The sequence below is a fragment of the Micrasema longulum genome, unplaced genomic scaffold (genome assembly GCF_059751315.1).
Source record: "Micrasema longulum isolate JH-2025_06_02 unplaced genomic scaffold, ASM5975131v1 h1tg000019l, whole genome shotgun sequence".
Classification (NCBI taxonomy): Eukaryota; Metazoa; Arthropoda; class Insecta; order Trichoptera; family Brachycentridae; genus Micrasema; species Micrasema longulum.
In genome coordinates, this window is record NW_028277227.1 from 579515 (window position 1) to 604388 (window position 24874).

The following is a 24874-nucleotide window of genomic DNA, read 5'->3' on the forward strand; positions in this document are numbered from 1 at the left end:
AAAATTATCCAAATTGCGGGTTTTCAATACGACTCCTTATCATGGTTATTTTTTCAATGTAAAACCCAAAACATTATGTTTTTGGTAGAATAATAAAATTTATTTCAATGTTGTAATTAAATATATCAGATTTTTTACGATGTTTTTCTACGGAATACAAGACAAGTATTTTAATTGATACTAATTTAGATTTATGTCATGGTGACAATGATCCCGGTTATAAGCGATGTTGTCGGATTAAAATACATTCTAAGAGGCTATTAGAGGATCGTAACAACAGTTTTATATGAATCAAACGATGATAATGGGATGTTTTCTAATTTCCTCTTGTAATACACGCCTTTAAAAAATCAATTTAAGGACTAATGTTTTTTTTAGAACTATGATAAAAACCCTGAAAATATTTTGTATAAATTAAAACATATTTTGTATTGACGTTGGACTTCCTGGCCTGTAATTGAACTTGGCTTCCTGGCCTGTTGTGATGCATTTTTTTTAAAGTTATAAAAATAGCCTCTGAACTGTTACCTGAAGCGTGAGACTGATATCTTACACTTGTGTAACAAAAATGATCCAGATACGCTGAGATTGGTGTAACAATGCAGTGCCCTGTACACCATTAGGTGCGGAAAGGGAATGATGATAATAATGTATACAAAGAAAATGATTATAAAATAATGTAGAAAGACGCAATGGTATATAGTAGACTTGGTGGGAGTGGAAGCGGGAGAGAGGTGTTTATAATTAAATTTGATTCAGTGTTCGTATGAAAGAAGACAACTTGTTATCAAATAAATCAAGACAGGTATGTTTGTTGGCAGACCTAAGAATTCTGGGCATAGAGGAATGAAAACCATAGTTAGTTCTATGGTTATCAAAAAATATTTATGTTCTACGAAGGCAAAACGATTTTCAAAATTATTGTAATACGTATATCTGTATATAAGTTATATTTTTAAGTAATAAGTGTACATTTATTTTTAGATTTATTTAGAATTAAGATTATCACACGGGTTTGGTAAACGTTTACCCATTATTTATTGTTATGCTGTTTCATATATTATAATGCTTTACTGTCGAAATATTTTAGTATTTTAGCCTACGTACCTAAGCATACATTATATGTATAGAACTATAACGATCGTTTATTATTGAATACATATTACCTTTATCAAACTGCATGTTGCATGTGCTATTAATGTATGCAATTCTGAAATATATTATGCATGGTCTATTGATTGCTAAAAGCTAATCAATACATTTTTATTGCATAATTGAAAATCGGTAACAGCGCTTAATTGATTTATGATTCTAGAAATACGTAAAGCAAAAACAAAATATTTTTTTAAGGGAAGGGTAACTAAAACACTTAAATATATTTAATGAAAAAAATATTTTAAAAATACTTTATTAATATAAAAGTATGTTTACTTAGGAATATTTCACCAATGTAGGTAAAGAGATGGAATGATTTGTAATACACAATCACATTATTAACTTGTTTTTCAGTAAATATCAACTTTTTTCAATAATATCCGTTCACAAAAAAAAACAATAAGTACAAAGTATAATATTATAATAGATACGACGAAGAAAACATGTTTAAAATGGCATCTCAGAAATCGAGTTTCTCGATTATGCAAATACTGATTTGAACGTCATTGTTGTTGGAATAAATAACATTTCGTAACTCGTGACCGCAATGTACAATATGTCAATAAAACATTATCTTGTCACAAACCGCCACACCACACTAACTTGACTTATATATATTCAGGAATATCATCGTTTGAAGAGCAGGGATATTTCTTCAATTGTCTTGTTTTTAGTTTCGGGAAGCTTGAAGTAAGTGAATACCCAGAAAACCGCGATCAAAACCGTGAACGGCACGAATGAAGCGTTCTTCAGGCCCGAGTTTATTACGGGGAATATCAATCCTATTATAAAGTTCGCCAGCCAGTTGACGAGAGCGCCAAATGCCATCGCGTTTGGTCTGGGACCTTGAGAGAACAACTCTGCCATGATCATCCAGGGAATGGATCCGGGTCCTAACCCGAAGAATGCGCAATACATGAAAGTAAAAATAATAGAGAAAGTTCTCATAACCGCAACTGTTTCGTTGGTGTACAATGCCACTGTCATGAGAATGGAAGAAACGAACATTCCTCCTAAACCCCAAAGGTGCAAAGTTCTTCTTCCGGCTATGTCCATTATGGGCACGGTTACCAACGTCATGACGAACATAGTGCCTCCGATACCGATAGTAGCCTTCTTCGCTACTTCCGATTCCCATCCAGCGGACTCAAATAGTGAAGTGGAGTAGTAAAAAACTCCGTTTATGCCGCTGAATTGTTGAGAAAGGTGCATCATAATTCCTATAATCATCGGAATCCTCAGAGATTTGGATTTGAATATCTCCATCAATGACACAGCGGCCTCGGATCTCTCCGAACGATCTTCAGCGTGCATTTCTTCAATATCACTGTCAATATCTACCCTACCTCTCAACTTCATCAGAACATTACGCGCGGATTCTTCGTCTCGTTTCGTAATGAGCAGATATCTCGGTGATTCTGGACATCCTATGAGAAGCAATACTTGCAGCGCGGAGGGAATAACCGCGATCGCTAATAGCCATGGCCACCCCGAATGAGTACCCAGGATAACGTCGATTCCGAGAATCTGGCTGACGACCAAGCCGAAGGTTACCGCTAACTGATTGACAGTTCCCATAGCGCCGCGAATGTTGACAGGAGCGATTTCAGAAACAAACATTGGAACTACGGACGTAGCGAGGCCGCAGTTAAGTCCCACTATCAGACGTCCGATCGCGAGAAGCTCGAAGGAGTTGGATACCTTAGAGATGCCCATGAACACGGACCCCAATACTCCGAGGGAAGAAGCGATGAGAAGAGCGCCTCTTCTCCCTTTCTTGCTGGCGACCCACCCCCCGCTGACACTGCCGATCATTCCTCCCACAGCGAATAGAGCCACGGCCAACGAGAACAATGTTTGGGCCGTCTGTTGACCCGTGCCGGCTCCATTCGGTCCCGGGTAGGATTGGTTGATGAAACTTTCTATCTCCGTTTGCGGCGCATTGATGACACCTGTATGGTAACCGAACTGCAGCATGCCGAGAACAGCTGTAAACAAGGCATACGCCAAGCTGCCGGTAACTTCTCCGATTCGCGCCATGTTGTCACTTTTTCGTAACTATTGTAATCGCGAGTGTCTTGTCAACAGACGTTGCGCAATTTTCGCGGCATTTCGGTGTTCATAAACACAGATAAAGACCGGCGCGTGGGAAGAGCGAGATACGGCGCGAACACTACAAACCGGACGGGCAGCCACGAGGCGACTGACGGCCCCTCACGACTCGCTGTTGTGTTGTGAACCGGCTGCTATCAGTACGTAGTCGCTAAATATGTGTGGGCAATGTGTACAGTAGGCCAGTTAGTAAGTGCAATGCCGAATAAAGATACCAGTTCGCACAAACATGAATTAATCCACTATATAGGGTGAAATTGCCCAATCCAGACAATTTCCCATCCTTTTATTACTGACTTGGCAAAACCAAACGATCAATAATAACCTCGCGGTTACGCTCAAACCGCCTGACGCGTCGCGTGTCGCGTCACGTCACGTCACATAAAATAATATTGATAAAAACGAACACAAAAAAAAAATATTTTTCTGGTTACTTGTAGCATATGGCACTATTGAACTTACAATAAATGTAATGATTTCTGCGTAAATAATTATAATTTTGCCCAGCGCAGCGTAGCGTTGAGAATCAAGAGCCTTTATTCTGTCACAATTTCGTTTCGTAAGTCGTTCGTTTCTCATATATCCATCTCACTAAAGACATATTTCGCTCTTGTTCTCGCTCATATGATACCAATGAATTTACGAAACGAATTAGTTACAAAATATGGATGGATGGTAAGATATGAATGGATGGTGCGTAAAATGTACCGCTTCAAGACAAAGAAATAAAAAAAAATCCCTTTTTATTGTATATTCGTAAATTTCTTATGTACTCTTCATACTTTATTTACCAAAATGAAAAGACAGCGATAGATAGAGTTTTTGCGTGATTATTTAATAGGTAAAATCTATTTATACCACTGCTGACTAAGAGTACTGTTGGTTTCTGGCTTCTGGGTCATTATATATTTGTATTTTCGAAGTTAACAGTTAACACTGTTGTGTTTTTTAAAAAAGCACCATGTCACTAAAGTAAATGCCAAAAAAATAATGCACTTCATAATATTGTTTTCTTGACTTTTTATTGACAGGTCATAAGCCCTGTAGATGCCTAGACTTCTATATTACCTTCTCTTAAATGTTCTTCATCTCTGTTGTAATATGTTAATATAACACCTCCTCAGGGAGTTGAATCCAGTCCTTGTCTACAAAAATTTGGACAAACTCAAAATATTGTTGTTAAATGTATTATAAACTAAAATATGGAAACTTCACTGGTCCATTGGTATTAAGTTTAATTTTGTATACTCTAAAATTATATAATTGTAGTGTGTTTCATGAATAAAAGAAGGAAAAAAAAACACATTAGTTAACTTAAATATTAACTTCTGTTAGTTTATATTTACAACAGATGATGGGTAATTATGGTTACCCAAAAAAAATGTTATAATTAATCCTAAACTCGTGTGTGGCGTAAAAATACGATGTTTTAATTGTAACAAATTTTAAATTTTATTCCGCAAATTAAGTAAATGCTGAAACAATAAATAATATTTACATGATACAACAGAGATGAAGAACATTTTAGTGAAGGTAATATAGAAGTTTAGGCATCTACAGGGCTTATGTCCTGTCATTGGCTGGTTTATGTGGCCACATTGCACACTGTGTAACGTGTAACATTCGCCATATTTGAACATCTTTATTCCTTAAATTCTTTCATCTGTTGATGTTTTTGAAGTTAAAGAGCTAAAACCTTTATTTATGCGGGTGAGATTCATTTGATTGAATTATATTACCTACCCACTAGGCAACGCCTAAAATGTTTATTTTTCATTTTTTATACTTCTTCATGGACCAGGTTAATATTTTCAGCTTCCTAGGGAGTTGAATTAAGTTTTTTTCTCCAAAAATTTGGACAATCTCAAAATATTGTCAATAAGTAATAGAGCTTATTGAATTATTATTATTATACATACAGGTAGAGTTTTTTTACGAAAATTTCGAGTTTTTTTAATCGACGAATCTTATCAAAACTATTAAAAATAGCAAGGCATTTCATAATGCATGCATAACACTAACACATAACACTTCAAATCCATTTGCATTGTATTTTTAAGCGTTATGTGGTCTACTGCAACTATCATTATCACTTTGAACTGCCAATAATTGGTCATTTTACCCTACAAATTGTGAATTCATAATAATTTATATGCAGTCAACCACGACGCACGATATGCGCGATACACGATCCGTGACGCGTATCGGATCATCTCAAATAACAAGCTTACTGCTGACGGTTCTATAAAATACAATACAAAACTAAAAAAACGTATGTCATACCTCAATACATTTTAATATTTAGTGTTAGCTTAGTAAGAAAATTTTTTAATTTTTTTTTTTAGAAAACAATAATATTTGCTTTCTTTTGATTTACACAAAAATGACAATATCGGTGCCATTTTCAACGAGTTGTAATCAACGTACTATTAGAAAATGGAAATCAAATTGGGGTAGAGTGGGGATCGAACCTCGGACGTCTGATCCGCGAGTCTGCAACACTAGCCACGGAACCAAAAATCGATTTAAATATAAATTTAAATATAGCAGTGTGAAGCGTCTTTAAGGTGATTTTTACACAAACACGGCGGTATATTAACAACGATCACGCCATTTTTGTGAGGATGGACCGCCACACACGTCTATCCTGAGAATCCTGAATCCTGAATTAGTTTAAAACAGTGGGAATTTCAAATTATCAACTCAGTTTCTTAGCTCATGGGTTGAGAGTGTGGACGAGGGTTTGATGTTGATACTTTATATATTCTTTCTTTTATTGTCTGTGCTCTAAGCACCACAAGCTAACTATATACTGCGTACCTGCATTATCTTTTTTTGTATCATGGAGTTGGGACTTATATCTCAAAAAATGTGTAAAAAACTACTTATAAGGAAATTAGTAAATAAATAATTACGAATATTTAAATCATGAGAAAACTAATGTTTTTGGAAAAAGATATATAATTTCATATTTGCATAATAAACATGAGTAATATTGATTAATGAGTGTGCAAAATTGAACGTCTAATATTTTTTATCACGTGCCGTTCAGATTACAAAAATGATGGCTAACGGTAGAGAAAACATTATTGTAGGTTAATCACAATGATAACTTAATATTACGTTAAAAGTAATGATAATATAATAATATTATTAATTATAATAAATGGAGAGGCACTCTTTATGTAAATACTAAACATATTCTCTAATCGTCTAATCTAACAAATCCATTTTTTTTCCTACGGTGGTAAGTCAAAAACCAATGCCGCCTTTTTTTTCTCCTTTTAATTGTCAGGAAATTAAAATGCAATTGCATAGGTTGAAAACCATACTATCGAAGATTAATTTGCCACTTTTTGATATATAATCTGTGTCAATTTCCACAGTTTTGGCCCATCTTTTAACAAGAGCATATTTTCCATCGTGGTAAAAAGCACAAAATCTTTAGTTCTCTAGTTGTCGAACGATCGTCATTGCACTGTCTTTACTAAGGAAGAGAATGCGATACAATTTATCTGTAGTTATCCGACGGTCAACACGAATGACTTCATCGACTCGCTAAATGTTGCGTGGAGTCACTGCAGTCAACGGCCTGCCTTATTTTTTTGTCTTTTTGGTATTTTTCCTCCAGCTTCGTTACAACGACAATCTCTTTATCTAACAGTGCTGACATGCACTGTTGCGTAACCGTACACATATTTCAGTCTTTCGTGAATGCGAATGAGCGTTACATCTTCTGCATTCAAAAATCAAAACTCAGAACGCTGTTTAATACAAATATATATGTCGATTACTTTGCAAGCAACTGCAGTGCGTCCACCTGTTGACGTAGTTGAAGTTACAACTGCAATAAAATTGTGGCAGAAGATTTGAGGAATCGCGCCAAATTAAAAAAATTCCCTTGGCTAACTTTATTTTTAAAAAAAAATAATAGAATTAGTAGTCTTTGAATGACCCCCGTAATATCATCAGAACTGCTTTCTTCAAATATAATTAATAGTAAGATAAAAACAGTTTAATCGGGCGTTAACCAATTAAAATGCGATTCTTGTCCTTCAGTTTACGTTAGAAGAATATTTTTTTTATATTCGTGTTAAAGACTTCACGAGGTGTCTTCACAATAATGACCTCTCCAAATTGGCAAATCACCGAATCAATTTTATTCCTGACTTAAATAAAGATGCAGGAGTTAATATCTTACTTACAATAAATAAAGGGTTAACAGCAAATAATATGGAAACATTTCAAATTAGGAAAGCTTTAAAAAATAATGTCCCTTCAATCAATATAATCAAAAACTTTCCAGTATGGCCCACTATTATTATACTAATGGTCACCTTTACCTAGTAAACTTATTCTTCTCCCTTCCTCACAAAAATAAAACATATTTTTAAATTTTAAGCAGTGTACGTTCGTGATGGCCGATACGGCATGTGTATTGTTGGCTCGTTGGTTTTATGTTTTTGTGCAACTACTGCTATGGTAAAGGTGTGTAGTAAGAATTGCATGTTAGTATAGTTAGTACCCTGACGAAGAGACTTGTTTTTATTGGTGAAGGTAAATTATTGTGTAATTTTAATCGACTACAGCAGTGGTAGCGCTGCGCTAGGCCAAGTTGTCTTTAGTTTGGGAACAAAGAGACTTGTTTACAATAGCTCTGGTGTGGTGTGAATGAAACGTGTATGTTTATGTGTATGTTTTTGGGTGTTAATGCAAATATATTTTTTTTACTGAAAAGTCGATTTATTGTTAAAACAGGGAATTCCGAATACAGTGCACTTGATGGACAAGCGTTTAAAGTAGCAGCCCAGTAATCTGTTTCTATTTATCACACAGAACTATACGAGTATTTTTTATCCGCTTGGACACAAACACATTAAAAACAACGCTTTTAAAATAAATCAGAGGTTATCTGAAATATATAAATACATTGATACGGGAGTAACACTTTAATCCCATATCTATGTACTTATTTAATCTACGTGGGAAAATATATGAATTACCTGATAATTTGAACAAAATATTATTTACCAATATGATTTAATCGATTTAATCCACAAATTTGCAATATCCAGTGACCGGTTTCATCGCTCTCGCGACATCTTCGAGACTGGTATCTTTATTAAGGAGTTCAATGTATTTATACAAAACAAAATCTTAAGGATCATTTTCAATAAAATTTCGGGGTAACTAATGAGTTGATATAATGCTATTTTAATGAGTTTAAGTATTTTATTTTTATCCAACAAATATTTTTTTATTTAATCAAACAAATATTTTTGAATTTAATTATTTTTCACGCCCATAAGGCATTTACTAACATAAAAGTTAAACATGAGTATTTAAACCGCATAAATATAATTAAAAAATAAAAGATAGAACATTGTTTAGAAATATAGTTAGTATAGAAAAATAAAAATAAGCTGTAAAAGAGGAAAATTTGCATAAGACATTAAAAAAAAATAGATTAACAAATAAATCACAAACATGTGAACAAAATACAGTTTAAATGTTTAAAGCAGCTAGGTTCATAATTAATTAATTAATTATGGATAACTTATATAGCGCCATTTTCGTAATAAAATACCTCAAGGGCGCTTTACATGGTGATTCTATTGTTAAGTTAATTTAATTGAAGCTTTTAAATTTGTAATTTAATTAAAATAATTTATTTTGTTGTCACGTGCTACGGATTTATTCAAATGATTTAGAGAACAAGTGGGTTTTAAGTTTTTTCCGAAACATCACTTTACTTTCACAGCCTCGCACCTCTGCTGGGAGAGCATTCCATGCCATAGGGCCTGCGACCGCAAATGCGCGTTCACCAAATTTAGTGCGCTGTTTGCGTAGAGGTATAATAACTTTTCCTCTCGCCGTAGACGTAGCTGATCTAAGCGATAATATTATAAATGATAATATTATAATACATAGGGTGTTCATTAAACCCTGTCACACCCGAAACCACGATGATTACTATCAGCAAGAAGACATGTTGGCACATTAATTTTTTTTTTTAGAACGAATAAAATTTTAAAAAATAAAATATAAAAAAAGCAAATGGTTGCTTATTTCTGCAGGGGAGTAACAAGGAAGGGGGAGGGGGAGTCTGATACTGCGCCGCGCTCCTCTCACTTCTCTCCCTTGCAGAAGTAAGCAACCATTTGTTTTTTTAAATATTTTATTTATATAAAAAATCCTTGTTCTAAATATTTTTTTAAATATGCTAATATGTCTTCTTGCCCATACTGATCATCATGGTTTCAGATGTGACAGGGTTTAAAAAACACCATGTATAAACAGAACATTAATTTCTATTTGATATGGAACAAATACATTGATTTTTATAATTCACAAGACTCGTGTTCTACGTTTACTACACACGTACTACTGGTGAATTTGCGCTGTAATTGGTCGATGAAGGACCGCAATAGAACAGAGTATTACATCGGGTAAATCGATCAGGCACTCGCACACCAATAAAATTGATGAGATGATAAATAATAAATTATTGAGGTTATTCTTTTAATAATAATAATGCGTTCTTTGAAAAAATATTGCAATTTATTTCAAAACATTACTTTTAGTAAATGGTTTATCCAGTTTTCTGCGTATCAGAATAACATCTGGCACTCATTAATCCGGATAGTTGGAATTTTACCGTTTTGACATATTTTTAAACATTCAAACTTTTTACCAGGTCTTCTTGTTTACCCTTTCCCCAATAAATACATTTTTTAAAGTTACGCACCCACACACGCACCCTCACCCTAACATTCACATATACACACACATTCACATACGCACGTTCGCACACATAAACAGAAACGTCGCACACATACGATTATGTAAACTCTCTCCTTCTATATTGTTTATTATAATATGTTCTAAAATTAATAGTGGATTTTTTAAATTGGCTCTAGTATTGTTAACGTTATATTGCTGTCGGCCTCACGGTGTAGTAATCAGCGCGTATGCCTACCATGCAAGAGGTCTCGGGTTCGATTCCTGACATGGTTGACATGAAATATATATATAAAAAAGGTGTTTTTACACTAGAATATTTTGTGATCCCTGGACTGGTGCCAGAAGCGTAAGACTGATCAGCTTACCTCCATGTAAAAAAAAAACCACACTGTGATTGGTGTACCAATGCAGTGCCCTATGCACCATTAGGTGCGAAAAGGGAATGATAATGATGATTGTTAACACTGGCAAAATACCGGTAAGGTGACACACCATTAAAATTATTTAAAAAAAGTATTGTCAACATGGATATTAAAACTTCCTAATTCAATCAAATAAATAAACGACAAATCGCTATTATGTGCAATAACGTCACAGAAAGCGAATTATACGTAATGTGTAACTAATTTTTTTATCAAAAACATACAAGAATTAAAATATAAATTATCAAGTCCTACTGAACTACATAAAATGCAGTTCGTCAGCAGGTGCTTATAGTTAGGTTCTAATATATGTACATAATCTTATCTCTTAAATTCTATAACATATTAAAACTCTTATTGGAAAAAAAAGAAAATATGTATTCCCATGTGCATCGAAAATGTGTCAAATGTGAAAATATGATAATTTGTCAAAATGAAAAAAAAAACACAAAAAAATCATTATAAAAAACTACGTTCTAAAAGCTAGATTTTCAGCATTAGTCTTTCTCTTGAGCCTGATAGGTAAATGTAAATAACTAACTAACTAACTAACTAACCATCACGCCATTTCCCCAGAGGGGTAGGCAGAGAGGATAGAACGCCACACCACTCTGTCCTGGCACACTTCCTTTGCTTCCTTCACATTCATACATCTTCTCATGCACGCACGTCGATTATTCCGACTTTTCACATGACCACTTTCAAGAATTTGTTGTACTTGATCATGCCATGTCTTTCTCGGCCTTCCTCGACTTCTACAACCAGACACATTCGCATCATAAATCTTTTTAGCCGTTTTTTCATCATTCATTCGCTCCACATGACCGAACCATCGCAAAAGACCTTTCTTAATTTTGTCGATAATGCTTAACTCAGCCTTGCATTCTGCTCTAATTTCGACATTAGGGCACCTATCATACATTGTTTTTCCGCACATTCGCCTGAGGGATCGCATTTCAACAGCATTCAGTCCACTTTCGTCCCTTTTTTTCCAACTCCATGCTTCGCTTCCATACATTAGGGTTGGTACCAGAACTCCATTATGACAGCGAAGAGGAACTGCAATCCTCGGTTACTAAGGTTTACGAAGTGTGCAAGGAGAGTGATTTGATAATGAATGTGCAAAAGTCGAACGTCATGGTCTTTGAAAGAAATGTAACTATGACTGAATGTAAGATTGTAGTAAATGGAGATAGTTTGAAACAGGTCGAAGAATTTGTATATCTGGGTAGTATGTTACTATACTAGAGATGGAAATATGGAAGAGGATATTGAAAGGAGGGTTAGTGCCGGTAACAGAGTTAATGGTGCCTTGAAGTCTGTCGTAGCAAATAAGTGTCTATCGCAAGAGGCTAAATGTAAATAAGTACTCGATATAAATAAACCATAACAGGCCTTACTAATAAACCTGGTACAGAGTTACGCCTAAGCATAATGGCAGAATACAGATAGGAATACTATCCTAATTATAGTGGTAGAATAAGGATGATATTCCCATCCGTATTCTTATATTATAATGGTAGAATAAGGATGATATTCTCATCTGTATTCTACCACTATGCATAGGCGTAACTTTTTATCAAGTTTATGAGCAAGGCCCAATAAGTATGTTAGTTAAGTACTTAATAATATGTACTAGCTGTATATATGTATGTAGCTGTATATATGCATAGGTGAAAAATAATGCCTACAAGGTTAAATGATGTATTGAGTCATTATAACATACATTTGTCATACATATTTGGAATATTTTGAGTGGTGTACAAGGCACGAAGCGACATAATGTATCATTTCCAACAACTGAAAACAGACTTCATTTTATAATGATGTATTTTGTTGATACATCTATGTACATACTTAACACAGGCACGACATGTTTATTATGTATATTACAACTAGGTACGAGTGTTTGTATATGTCATCATCGTGATACAGTACAGTGACAAAGAAAAAAATGTACTTTACAAAAATAATAATGTTTTCAGCTAGTCCAAATGTTTGTTGAATAGATATGACGTGTGGGATTGATCATCTTGCCTTTATGTATCAAACGATCACGATACGCTGTAATGAGGAAGTTTAGTGTTTAAAAAAAAAATAGTAGACCATCAAACTAAAACAATTATTTTATATCGTATTATCAGCGCAATACTTTTTTTTACAGTTTTGTGATTTTATAGTTCCTCCGTCCGTGACGTCACAAGTTCTCTTCAGTGTGTTGTTCTGATTCGTGAGTGACTTCCCGGTAACCTGGAATCTACAACTCTGTCATTGGTTCGGAAAACCGGTGACGTCGTTCAAAGTGGTTAATACCTACAATCAAATGCTCTTATTTTTACCGCGCGTAAGAAAACATTTTTTATATCTAATTTCCCGTCGCACTGAACTTCCTCATTAGAGTACCAATGCACTGCCCCACGTACCGCTGGGTGCGGTTAGGGGAATAATGATGAAAATGAGACATTATTAATTTTATTGTCGGCCTCGTGGTGTAGTGGTAAGCGCATTTGCCTACCATGCAAGAAGTCCCGGGTTCGATTCCCGACATTGTTGACATGAAATATTTATTTAAAAAAGTGTTTTTATACTAGAGTATTTCATAGTCCCTGGACTGGCTCCTAAAACGCAAGACATCATCTTACCTTCATTTAACAAAAATGGTCAAAATACGCTGCGGTTTATATAGCAATGCAGTGCCGTATGCACCATTAGGCGCGGAGAGGGAATAATGATGATAAATTCTAAAATTAATAAATATTGGTGTTGCGTCCGTTTTCTTTCAAATTTAAAAATTAGCATAAAAAGTAAAACAAAATGGTAAAGGTTTTAGTCATTCAAAAAAAGAATTTCTGCTCCATAAGATATTGTGTTTGCTTGCTTGCTGAAACATTTATTTAAAAGGGTGTTTTTACAGTAGAATATTTCATAGTCCCTGGACTGGTTACCTGAAGCAAAAGACTGATAATCTTACCTTCCTGTAATAAAAGTGTTCAAGATACGCTACGATTGGTGTACCAATGCAGTGCCCTATGCACCATTAGTTGCGGCGAGGGAATGATGATGATGATGATGGCGATAAATATTTTTATTACAGTAGGTTCATATTATAAGCAATATCAGCAAGCAGATTATTGCACGAAATTCGTTGAAATTTTAATAACGAATGTTTGGAAAACTAAATTTGTGTAATATACATTATACAATATATTTTGCATAAAAGTCACGTCCTGAGTTTGCGAAAAAATGTTTGTGCTCTGTACAGAGGAGTTTAACTTTTCCAGGCTGAAATGTTGAGTTATTTAATATTTCTTTCTAATCTTTGTTATTTAATATTTCTTTCTAATCTTCTTCTTCAGGCTTATTCTCTCCACTGCTGGATAAAGGCCTCTTCCAAATGTCTCAATTCCTTCATTTTACCCGCTTTCATCATCCATGTTTTACCGGCAATAGTGGCGATGTCACCAACCCATCTTTTCTGTGGCCTTCCAACACTTCTTTGTTTGCCCATGGTCTCCACTTTATTATTCTGAGAGAAAAAGAAGAAAATAAGAAAACAATGTACCTGTAGAGTCCTTCGAATAGGTTATTCTAGTGGGGGGACTCTTAACTCTTGTGTGGCTGTAGTGCAACACGAGTCTACATAGGATGCAAATCTTGATATATCTCTCTTTTTTATTAAAATGATGAAGTTTTATTTTTTGTTATCTTCAAATGAATATTTTCATGTCGGATTTGGAAAGTGAAATGGGTATAAATATGCTGGATTAATAATAGGACAAAAAATATTTATCCTTGCTATGCCAAGAATAATTCGGTAGTCAAATGGCAGAAGGGACCATCAGCAATTTTTTCGGTTTATTGTTGTCAAGAGTTTTAATAAATATTTCAGTAAAGACACAAAAAATAAAATTTAAAAAAAAAAACATAATTTAAAATGGTAATTTGTTATTGAAAAAATAAACTAAATTTTTTAGTTTTTGGATTAAAGTCAAAAAATTTAATCTTATTTCTTAGATCATTTTTGAAAATTACAGATGGTCCTTCTGCCATCTGACTGCCGAATTATACAAATGAAAGTGATGCCAATACCACAATAAATCTGTTTTAGTGTATAAGAGCACGACAATAAAACTTATAATAATGAAGACAGAGACGCTGTTTTGTGGTGTTAGGGACAAAAACAATAGAAGAAATCCGTTAATTCAGTTGATTATTGGCAGTGAGCAGGAGTGCACGCAAGTTAATGAATAGCGTAATTATGATTTTTAATTTATTTTGCCATCGGTCGAGACCGTATCATAATTTATCTGAATTATGGAAAAATAATTATTTGACCGTCTCTTTTTAAATATATATTTTTTTCAAATGTCTGAGCTTCTGAATATTCTGTCTTTTGCTTGAAGTAACACATCAGCGCGTTGAAGGGAATTAATTTTAAATATATAATTTTTGATATCCCACCTTACCGTCTGCTGATTTTCAAATGTTGCCCATTGTAGTGACAATGGGCAATTCAGTGGAATTCAATTATTTTTTTAGTCTACTTAACTAATTATTGGGATGTAAAGTGAGTAACCTAGATTACTCCGCCTATCTCTGTGCAAAATATCAAGTCGATCGGTTGTTTCGTCGAGACGTGAAGGACTCATAAACAAACCAACACACTTTCACATTGTTAATGTTAGTATGGATGGAAAATAGATTATTAAACCGTTTACGTATGTTATAATAATAAAAATACTTTATAGTTCTATTCCACTTTTATTTATAATTATTTTGTAATTTTTTTACCAGTGACCGGGTTTCGTCGTGACCGACATCGTCAGACTGGTAAACTATAAAGTAAACTATAAAGTATTTTTATTATTATAATTAAAATGCAGTTCCACCAAGAAATGTCAGCAGAAAAACACAAGTTTATGTATGTGTTGAATGTTTTTTTTAAATAAATCATTCAAAACATCTATTCTTTACTCCATTATTTTACAAATGGGATTTTTTAGCGCCGTCTTCCCAGAGTTAAAAGATATTATCAAAATACGTAAAGCGCACGCTTGGCAAAACACTTTAGAACACGTTTGTATATAGTTCAGACATTTTTATGTAGCTTTATTTTTGTTCATTGGATAATCAATAGATGGCGCCTGTGAAATTGTGTACTTAACACATTATCAAATACTCTCAAACTTTTCTTACAGTAGAGAGTGCGAGAAAATGGCGTAATACCAATATTTTTTTTTAAACTTGTGCGTTTTTTGGACCTTAAACATGTTTAATTAACATATTACAACATAGATAAAGAAAATTTTAGAGAAGGTTATATATAAGTCTAGGCATCTACAGGGCTTAAGACCTGTCATTAGCTGGTTTAAGTGTTGTAATATGTTAATTTTAACAACTCCCCAGGGAGTTGAATTCAGTCCTTGTCTACAAAAATTTGAAAAAACTCAAAATATTGTTAAAAATGCTTATAAACGTTAAACCTACATGCCATCATTACATCATATGTATATATATCCTGATGGTGCATAGGACTTTGCATCGGTTATGCAACCTGCCGTTTCAAAGACCTTTAAATATTTCAAAATATGTACCTTTATTTATGTTCATTTAAGCTTCAAGTACAAAAATACACGAACTTTAACAGACTTTTTGCTAAAAGCCAAATCTTCCAGCCGACCAAAAAGAGACGTGAATATTAGGTCAACGTTCAAATTCTTTACAAGTTATTTACAATTAGATTTTTAATTTAATCACTTTTCTTGTATCCATATTTTTTTCTTTTTTACTATGTTAAGTTTCACTTTTTATTTTGCATAGCAGTATGCCTTTTATTGTTTCTACATGTATACAAAAAAGCGTTGTTTATTTTTTAAATTATTACTTACTACTCGTATGTTTGTACTTACCTGTATATTTTTTGTAAATGCCTCTTGGGCTTATTGTAAAATTAAATAAATAAAAAAACTTAAATAAACATGTGTACTCGTTGTTTTATTTATTTATTTATAAATAAACTTAGTCTTTTCAAAAAATGGCAAACATAAATCTTTATAATATACCTATATGGGCACAATAGCATAAAAAACAAATAAAGAAAATTAAAACTAGGACAAAAAAATTAAAAAATTACTTCCTCAAGACAAGATCTAGTCTATCGTATTTTCGAACGACATATTATGTTTTTAGTGAGCATATACATAGAACTTGAATAATATATAAATTTAGAAAAGCAAATATTTTTGCTGTACTGAGGAATGTAAGATGGGGTCAGGAAAAATTATCTAGGAAAGAAAAGGAAAAAAATATATTTCAGGTGTATCTTAAAGGTAGTCATGAAAGACACATTTTTTGTAAATGGCTCATTCTAATGTCTGGAACCTAAAACAGAAGAGAAATTGCTGTAGAATGATGTCGTTTGTCAAAGAACGGAAAGTTTGTTCTCTGAAGAAGAGATAAATAAAAGACCATCAGAAAAGTAAATGAAATTGTAGAGTTATGAAGAATATTATGAAGAAGTGAGAAAATGAAAGTTTTTGCGCTGATTAAAACGATGCGAGATGGTGATATATGGTCATATTTTAAGAATTATTTTAAGAATTTCAAAACCTTTTTAAAAACCAAATACATTAAAAACTTCATACAATACCTTTTGTACGTAGTTTGCATCCGTTGTGTGGAGCCCACAATACATATCAAACATAGAAAGGATTAAAAATGTTCAACGAAAATTTTTAAAATACCTAGATTATAAAAACAATAAAACGCTTTGTACTTACAGCCAATCTGCCAAACAAAATGGATTTTTTACCCTTGAATATTTTCACAATTCAGATAAAGTGCGTCTATTGAAGCACTTTATCTGAATTGTGCTATTTACATAAATTATTCAATAATAAAGTAGACTCTTTTAACCTACTCTCCAAAATTAATCTCAATGTCCCCTTTCGCGTGACAAGAAATAAGTATTTATTCCATCTGCCAGTCTGTAGCACTAACTATGCACAACACTCTTTTCTCTATCGTTCTTGCTCTAACTATAATGTTTTTTTTTTCATCTATTGATATATTTTACATACCCGTTAATTTATTTAAAAATAAATTAACACTTATTATTTACGACACTTACTATTTAATGATGCACACTCCTGAACACTTACTCCCACACTTATACACATAAACACACATCTACACTTACTCTCATACAAACACATATAAACACATCCTTTTTTTGTAACACAATTTAATAATATGTATGATTTCTATTTAGAAACCTTGCTGGTCTGTCTTTAAACTGTATTGTTAAAAAAATGTTATTATATCATTGTAGACTGTTTCTATAAAATAAGTAAATAAATAAATAGGTTTTGAGTATGAATTTGCCTTTAAAACAAATATTTCATGTCACCTTGCCAGAAAACGAACACCGTACCACAATCACGGTAGGCGAACACGCCAACCACAGCACTACGAGATGGACTTATATTCACACGATTACTTTTTTAGGACTTTTACCTGGGAGCAGCCATCTAGTTGAAAACACTCGTACGGGATTCTAATTATATTTCACACACATAAGAATATTATTTAAAATATGTTGTCATGTAATATTTTAATTCGACAGTTAAGGAATCTGTGGTTTGAGCGATTATTTGCAGAATCGACATGATTACGAGGGGTTAATTATCAATAATTATTTTTAGGTAGCTTTGTCGTTAATTATAAGATCCAATTATTCGAGAAAGTGATGGACGTGCATTTGATGCTGAGTAAATTTTAATAATGGGCTCATTATAATTATTCTTTAAAAAATGACGTCACGTCAAATTTATAACGAAAAACAGCGGAACAAAATATGTACAAAAGCGTGTTTGTCGTTAGCATATTTTTCCGTGAAATAAATTTAACGTTTGGATCATGATATTTCAATCAGTAGCCAGTGGTGAAAAGGGCACTACATTGGTACTCCAAATACATAATTTGTAACTAAATATTTTTTTTCCACGAAAAATAAGGTGATTAGTGTAATGCCTCCGGTTCCAGTCCAGTTTTGTGAAGAAAAATACAAAATATAGATATTTAAACTTTTTTTCCCCCATCATTAGTTTTTTGTTGCATCGATCTATGTAGGTAAACCCGTATCAAGATAGTTGCAAGTTGTATTTGTATGGTGTGGTATCGGTAGGGTATCGCACCCGCAGGCAGCACGGCAGGAAGCGACAGCAAGGCGATCGACGGTCAATCGCTCAAATATTTTAACATTTACCTGAACGACAGCGGACCACCCCGCTATCACCGATTACCATATGTGCCTCCCTCACACATATGCATAGATGAAGAATGTTTATTTTTACTTTTAATTATTTATTTAACTTTGTGAACATTATGTTAATTATACATTGGCAAGCCCATTACCAAGTGGCAATTTCTTCCAACCAACCAATAAAATAATAGTTTTTTTTTTTAATTCAAGTTAAAAAACATATTCAATAGAAGATAAAAATATAAAAACAAAAGATGTATAAAAATAGAAATAACTGTACTTGAATTACCTTATTGATACCATGGTTAATATGAAATAATTATTTAAAAGGGTGTTTTAATAGTCCCTGGACTGGTACCTGAAGCGTAAGACTGATCATCTCGCCTTCATGTAACAAAAATGATCAAGATACGCTGCGATTGGTGTACCAATACAGTGCTATATGCACCATTAGGTGTGGAAGGGAACAATGATGATGATGATGATGAAATAACTTTAAATCAATACTATTACTCAATGGGAAAAAAGAAATAAAAGGGAGCAAAGAGGAAAGGAGGAGAGATTAAAGAAGAAAAAGGCGATGTTTCTTCAGACATGATTTAAACAGAGATACTGTAGTAACATCTTTAATGGTGGATGGGAGATGATTCCACAGTCAAGCGGCATGGACACTATATGCGTTAAAGAATAAAGAGGAATTGTGGATTGAGTAAAGAGAGTGCTTTGAGAATTAGAACGAAGAGGTAAGCCATGCACTGATAAGCGTTTAAATTTTTCACCCATGTATATAGGAGCGTTAGGACATTGAACAATGAACATTTAATGTTACACGATGTGTAAAGTGACTAAACCAGCCAATGATGATAAGTCACACGCCCTGTAAATGCGCAGACTTTCGTTGTATAAATCGTTGATTATAATTTGCTACTAATGCGATCGTAAACATTCACATTGCGCGGTAAAATTACATTTATGGGGTAGATTGATGTTAATTGAATGCAGTCAATATATTTTGATTTACTCAATGGCAGGTAAACGCAATATGTTTATTGATTTCCTGATGCAGGATTTTCACCTAAGAGCTATTTAATAAATCATCATCTTCAGTTTTTTATTGCTTAGTTCTTGGCATGAACACTTGACAAACTTACTACTATGCTCTATTTTTTATAAATTTATTGATATCATTCTAACTTTGCTAGAATTTCACTCGTCCATGCGCTTTGTAGCTGCACGATGATTGGTTATCTAGCTTTCATATACCAACTTAAAAATACCTAAATTTTATAAATGGGGTCTAGAATTCCAATCGTCTATGCGCTTAGTAGCTGCAAGACGTGTTGTAATCTTACTCCTTTTTATTATTCATATTATTTTTATTTTTTTTTAGTATCATTAATACACTTAATTTATTTGTCAATTTTTAAAATGTGTAAATGGGGGCTAAATTTCTAACTGTCTATGCGCTCTGTAGCTGCAAGACGTCCTGTAATCTAGCTCCTATCTGTTATAATTTTTTATTGATCTTAATTGAAAACGAGGAACTAGAATCCCAACCGTCCATGCGCTCTGTAGCTGCAAGACGTACTGGGATATTTATTAATTGTACAGCGCCCTTGAGGTGATTTTCACAAAAATGGCGCTATATAAATTATCCAACTATATATATATATATCATCTCACGTCCACTCCCTAATTGGAGCATTTGAAGTCCGCATAGATTTTCGTCCCGTAGTTCCGATATAAACTGCCGACAGAAAATCCAGGACGTCCAGGACGTCGAGAACCCGATGCCTTGTTAAGAGTGGTTAAGGCTCTTAGAAGCAGGTTGCCAGCTCTACCAATTCCAGCCAGCTTCTTTGTAGATCTACCGATTTTGGAAGCAATCTACCGATATACCAAAGTCGATGGAAATTCTTCCGTTTTTGAAGAATTAATTTTAAAATTTTGTACACAATTGGCAATTTTCATGACACAATAGCAGTCACACAAGCTCCCCCCCCGCTTACTACGGTTTTTAAACTGTGTCACATATCCGAAATACGAAATCCTCCCATGAAAACAAAAAAATCAGGTTGGCAATGATGATAAGCTTATAACGAATCTATATAAATCTACCGAATTCTATCGATTTATTTTTCAGAATCTACCAATTTTTGCTTAATGGAGGTTGGCAACGCTGTTTAGTAGGCATCCGCCGTAAATAATCCAGCCAATCGTATCGCTTTTTTGCTTGAAGAAAGTTGTCACCGGAGTTTGCTACGTCCGTTCTCTTATTTCTTCATTCCTTACAAAGTCAAACAACCGCACACCCTCTCTATAAAACGTATTTTTCCAAAACTCAATATTCTTCTGTTATAGGCACTGGTGAATTGCCACGATTTGCATCCGTAGAGGAGAATATGTAGGTGTTATTCAGATGCATAGTAAATAAATAAAAAATTACGTAGTAATCATTAATCCACCCGTAATTTCACTGTGACGCCGTAAGATCCATCTTAGACGAGTGTAACGTGTACACGGCACGATAAAATGATATAATAGGGTGGATTTTAACTGTATTATAATATATTTATTTGAGTATGTCAAAATGCTTGCAGACTGGCTGGATTTCCTCCTTAGGGAGTAATTCGAATTGTAAATGCCGAGACTTCCATATTCCCTTCTATAAATGTTTTCCCTCTTTGTTGAAATAAATTTTAATATGAATAACTCTCTAGAAAGGAAATTCAGCCAGTCTGCAAGCATTTAGACAAACACTGTTGAATTAATACCTGGTAAAATAAAAAGTATAAGAAATTTCAAAAAGTTTTCAGGCGTTGCCTAGTAGGTGATTTGGTTCAGCCGGATGAATCTCTGCCGCATGATAAAGGTTTTAACTCTTTTACTTCACAAAAGTCAACAGATGGAAGAGTTGAGGGAATGTGGATGTTGAAACATAATGATGGATGGAGGATGTTGAATGTTACACAGTGTGTAAAGTGGCCACTTAAACTAGCCAATGACAGGTCATAAGCCCTGTAAATGCCTAGACTTCCATATCCCCTTCTCAAAAATATTTTCCCTCTCAGTTGAAATAAATTAAAATATATTTCTTTATTTGATTCTTCATCATAATTCCCTTTCCAAATCTGATGGTGCATAGGGCACTGCACTAGTACACCAGTCGCAGCGTAACTTGATCATTTTGGTTATGTGAAGGTAAGATGATCATTCTTACGCTTCAGGTGCAAGTCCGGGGACTATATAATAGCAGGCAAACGCTCTAACTATAGTACTACGAAGTCGATTTATCAGCGCTCGATTTACTTTTACTCGATTTTTATATGAGAGAATCTGCTAAACAAACTTTTAAAAATACAAAAGTTAATCTACCCAAATTTGAACGTTTCGTATGTATTTGAAATGTGCTTCTGAAATGGGCTAAAGGGTACAAAAAAAACTTTTGTAATTCGACGTTTTCAGAATTCATTATGCCAAATCGTGCATTTAAATCCCCGAAGAAAGCAGGAGGTCCTAGATCCATCAACAATGTCAGGATCATTAAAAGGTCTAGCAAGGATCTCAATTAGAGCAAAAAGTCACAAAAAGAGCCACTTGTGCAAATGGGGCATCCTTTATACTAAATTGAATACATTCAAAAGGAGATGCAGAACTACTTTCTACATAAAAGCAGCACAGCGTTCCTTTCTCCCTCATTCTACAACTTATTTCGAGGAATCTAATTATTTTTAGAGAAGTCGGGGCACAGTAAGAATTGTTTGTTCTACACCCCATTAGTTCTTTGTTCAAGATGTTAAGAGGGCCATACACAGTATGAACAAAAGATTAATACATTCAACAATATTTAAGGTTATATATACTACACTTCTGAACAATGTTTTATCTTTTATTTATTTATATTTTATATCAATTTTGTTGTTGTTTATATACGTATGTTTTATATAACTTCTACGCATGCAAAAGCCTAATGGGCGTGAGAAATGAATAAAATAAAATAAATTTTTAAAACACATTAAACTTTAATTAATTAATTTTTAGCCATAGAGATACATTATTTTATTAATATCTTGATTTGTCTATTACGGTTTTATAATTTTCTCCCGATGGATACATTAAGGCATCGTCTGTAAAAAGCCTTATTTGAGAATATTTTAATGTCTACAATATCATTATTACTTTAATCCTTCTGTCTATATAAGTTTTGTCAAGAAAAAAAAAGAAATATGGATATTCAAACATTGGTGGAAAGTTGAATGCTCTACGTATTGAAGTAAGTAAAAATATTATTAATTTTAATATTTATTAATTATACGTTCTTATTAATTTTGGGTTCCAGTAACGCAGACCAGAAACCAATCTCTATTTAACATTTTTAAACGTACCACTAAATCTTTTCAAAATGCATTTTAAAACAGAACCTGCAATATGTGTAATCATAAATTAAATTATATTGATATTAACTACATATCTTTAACTTCCCATAAAAACGAAATTAAAAAAAAAACAAGTTATGATGTTGCACCTTGAATCCGCAGCCTATATTATGCAGGGTATGTGCAGTTCTGTATGTAGGGACATAATAAGTGTACACTGTATGGTCAACTATAGTTGCATTATCTTTATCCATATAATTCTTTTGTTCGTGAGATGTCACTGAACTCCTTCTAAACGGCTGATCCGATTTACTTGCGGTTTTCAGTGAAATGTAGATCTTTGCACTGTGCGTGTTTGTAAATATTAAATTTTTCAATCGAATCTGTAAAAAAAAAGTTAGAAGCATAAATCTTTTTTTATCGACCTACCAGGGTTGCATTCGACGAGAATGAACATATAAAATATGAATATAAAAAAATAATAATAAGGATGTTGTTTTTTTTGTGTTTAAAAAGAGTTTGTTTTCGAATGTTTACAAACAACATTTGCCTTTTATGGACGTCAATCAGATTCTTTCCTGACATTCATTATAATATGTTCCCATTTATTTCTTTTGACTGGATTTTTGGTAAAACTTAAATAATATCATTTAACATTCGATAAATTTTTAAAAATCGCATTCATAAAGAAAGAGCACGTCTGTTGGTGAGAAAAGCGGAGTTTGACATTTGCAAAAATAATTTTATATTTGAAAACGAATTATTTTATGTTTTGGAATAAAACCATTAACAAGTACCTAGGTACCAACTTAAATTCAATATTTAAATATTGATAATTTTTAGTTTTGGAATTCAATCATTAACAAGTACCTAGGTACTAACTTATCAATAAAAAGTTTTTTTACAAGCTTATAGCAGGCAAGCCAACGTTCAGGCAAGACAACGTCTGTCGTGTCCGTTAATATATTATAATGTGCAACTGAGTGACCAATATTCAAAAGTAGATACGTATATTTTTAAAAATATGTATTACATTTACATTTTTAGTAATATTATAAGTATGATTTATTATTTTATGTTGTGTATAATTTTTATGTGACAACTTTTTACAATAACAATATTATGTGAAAGCTTCTAATTAGACTTTATGATATGTATTTATAATATAATGTATAAGAAAATGCATCTACATATTTATTAGATTAAGGAATATTTTAAAAATCAACAAATTAAAAATAGCTTAGCTTACTCAATTGTACAATCATTGTTACAATATGGTATTGTAGGATGGGGTGGTGCATATGCCAATATATTAAACCCTCTTAAAATAGTACAAATATGAATTATTAAAGTAATTTTAAAGAAACCCTCAACAAAGTCTCTATAACATATTTAAGGTTCATACAGTAGACACTCTTTATAAAATAAATTCCACTATCCAAATTTATAAAGAAGAAAAAACAAAAGAATTTGAGGTGAATAAGTCACTCAGATACCAAAATAATATTAAAATTCTAAAATTCCACACAAGTCATGGTCAAAATAGCTTTGACTTGAAAAGGTGTAAAAAATTATAATAATCTCTCCAATGAACTAAAAACAATTATAAATAATATATCAATAAATCAATTTAAAGTGAATCTAAAGATTTTTTTTGACCACGTGGAAAAACTGCGTTTAATGTTAATTAGTATGAATGTATTATTATTTTATGTTTTTTTCTTTATATATTTGGTGTTTTTATTTTTTTTTTCTCATGTACTCGTATATTCAAAATTAAATAAACTCTTATAAATAAAAAA

The 24874-nt window shown here is 33.0% G+C and overlaps 1 long non-coding RNA gene and 1 pseudogene across 2 annotated transcripts in view; one reads left to right on the forward strand and one right to left on the reverse strand.

Annotated features, from left to right (window-relative positions):
• Positions 1-24874, forward strand: part of LOC148285633 (uncharacterized) — a 198124-nt gene that overhangs the window by 48921 nt on the left and 124329 nt on the right. The gene's annotated exons all lie outside the window — the stretch shown is intronic.
• On the reverse strand, positions 1395-3390 carry LOC148285634 (glucose transporter type 1 pseudogene; annotated as a pseudogene). Its single transcript, XR_015825410.1, has one exon. The product of XR_015825410.1 is annotated as a glucose transporter type 1 pseudogene (transcript).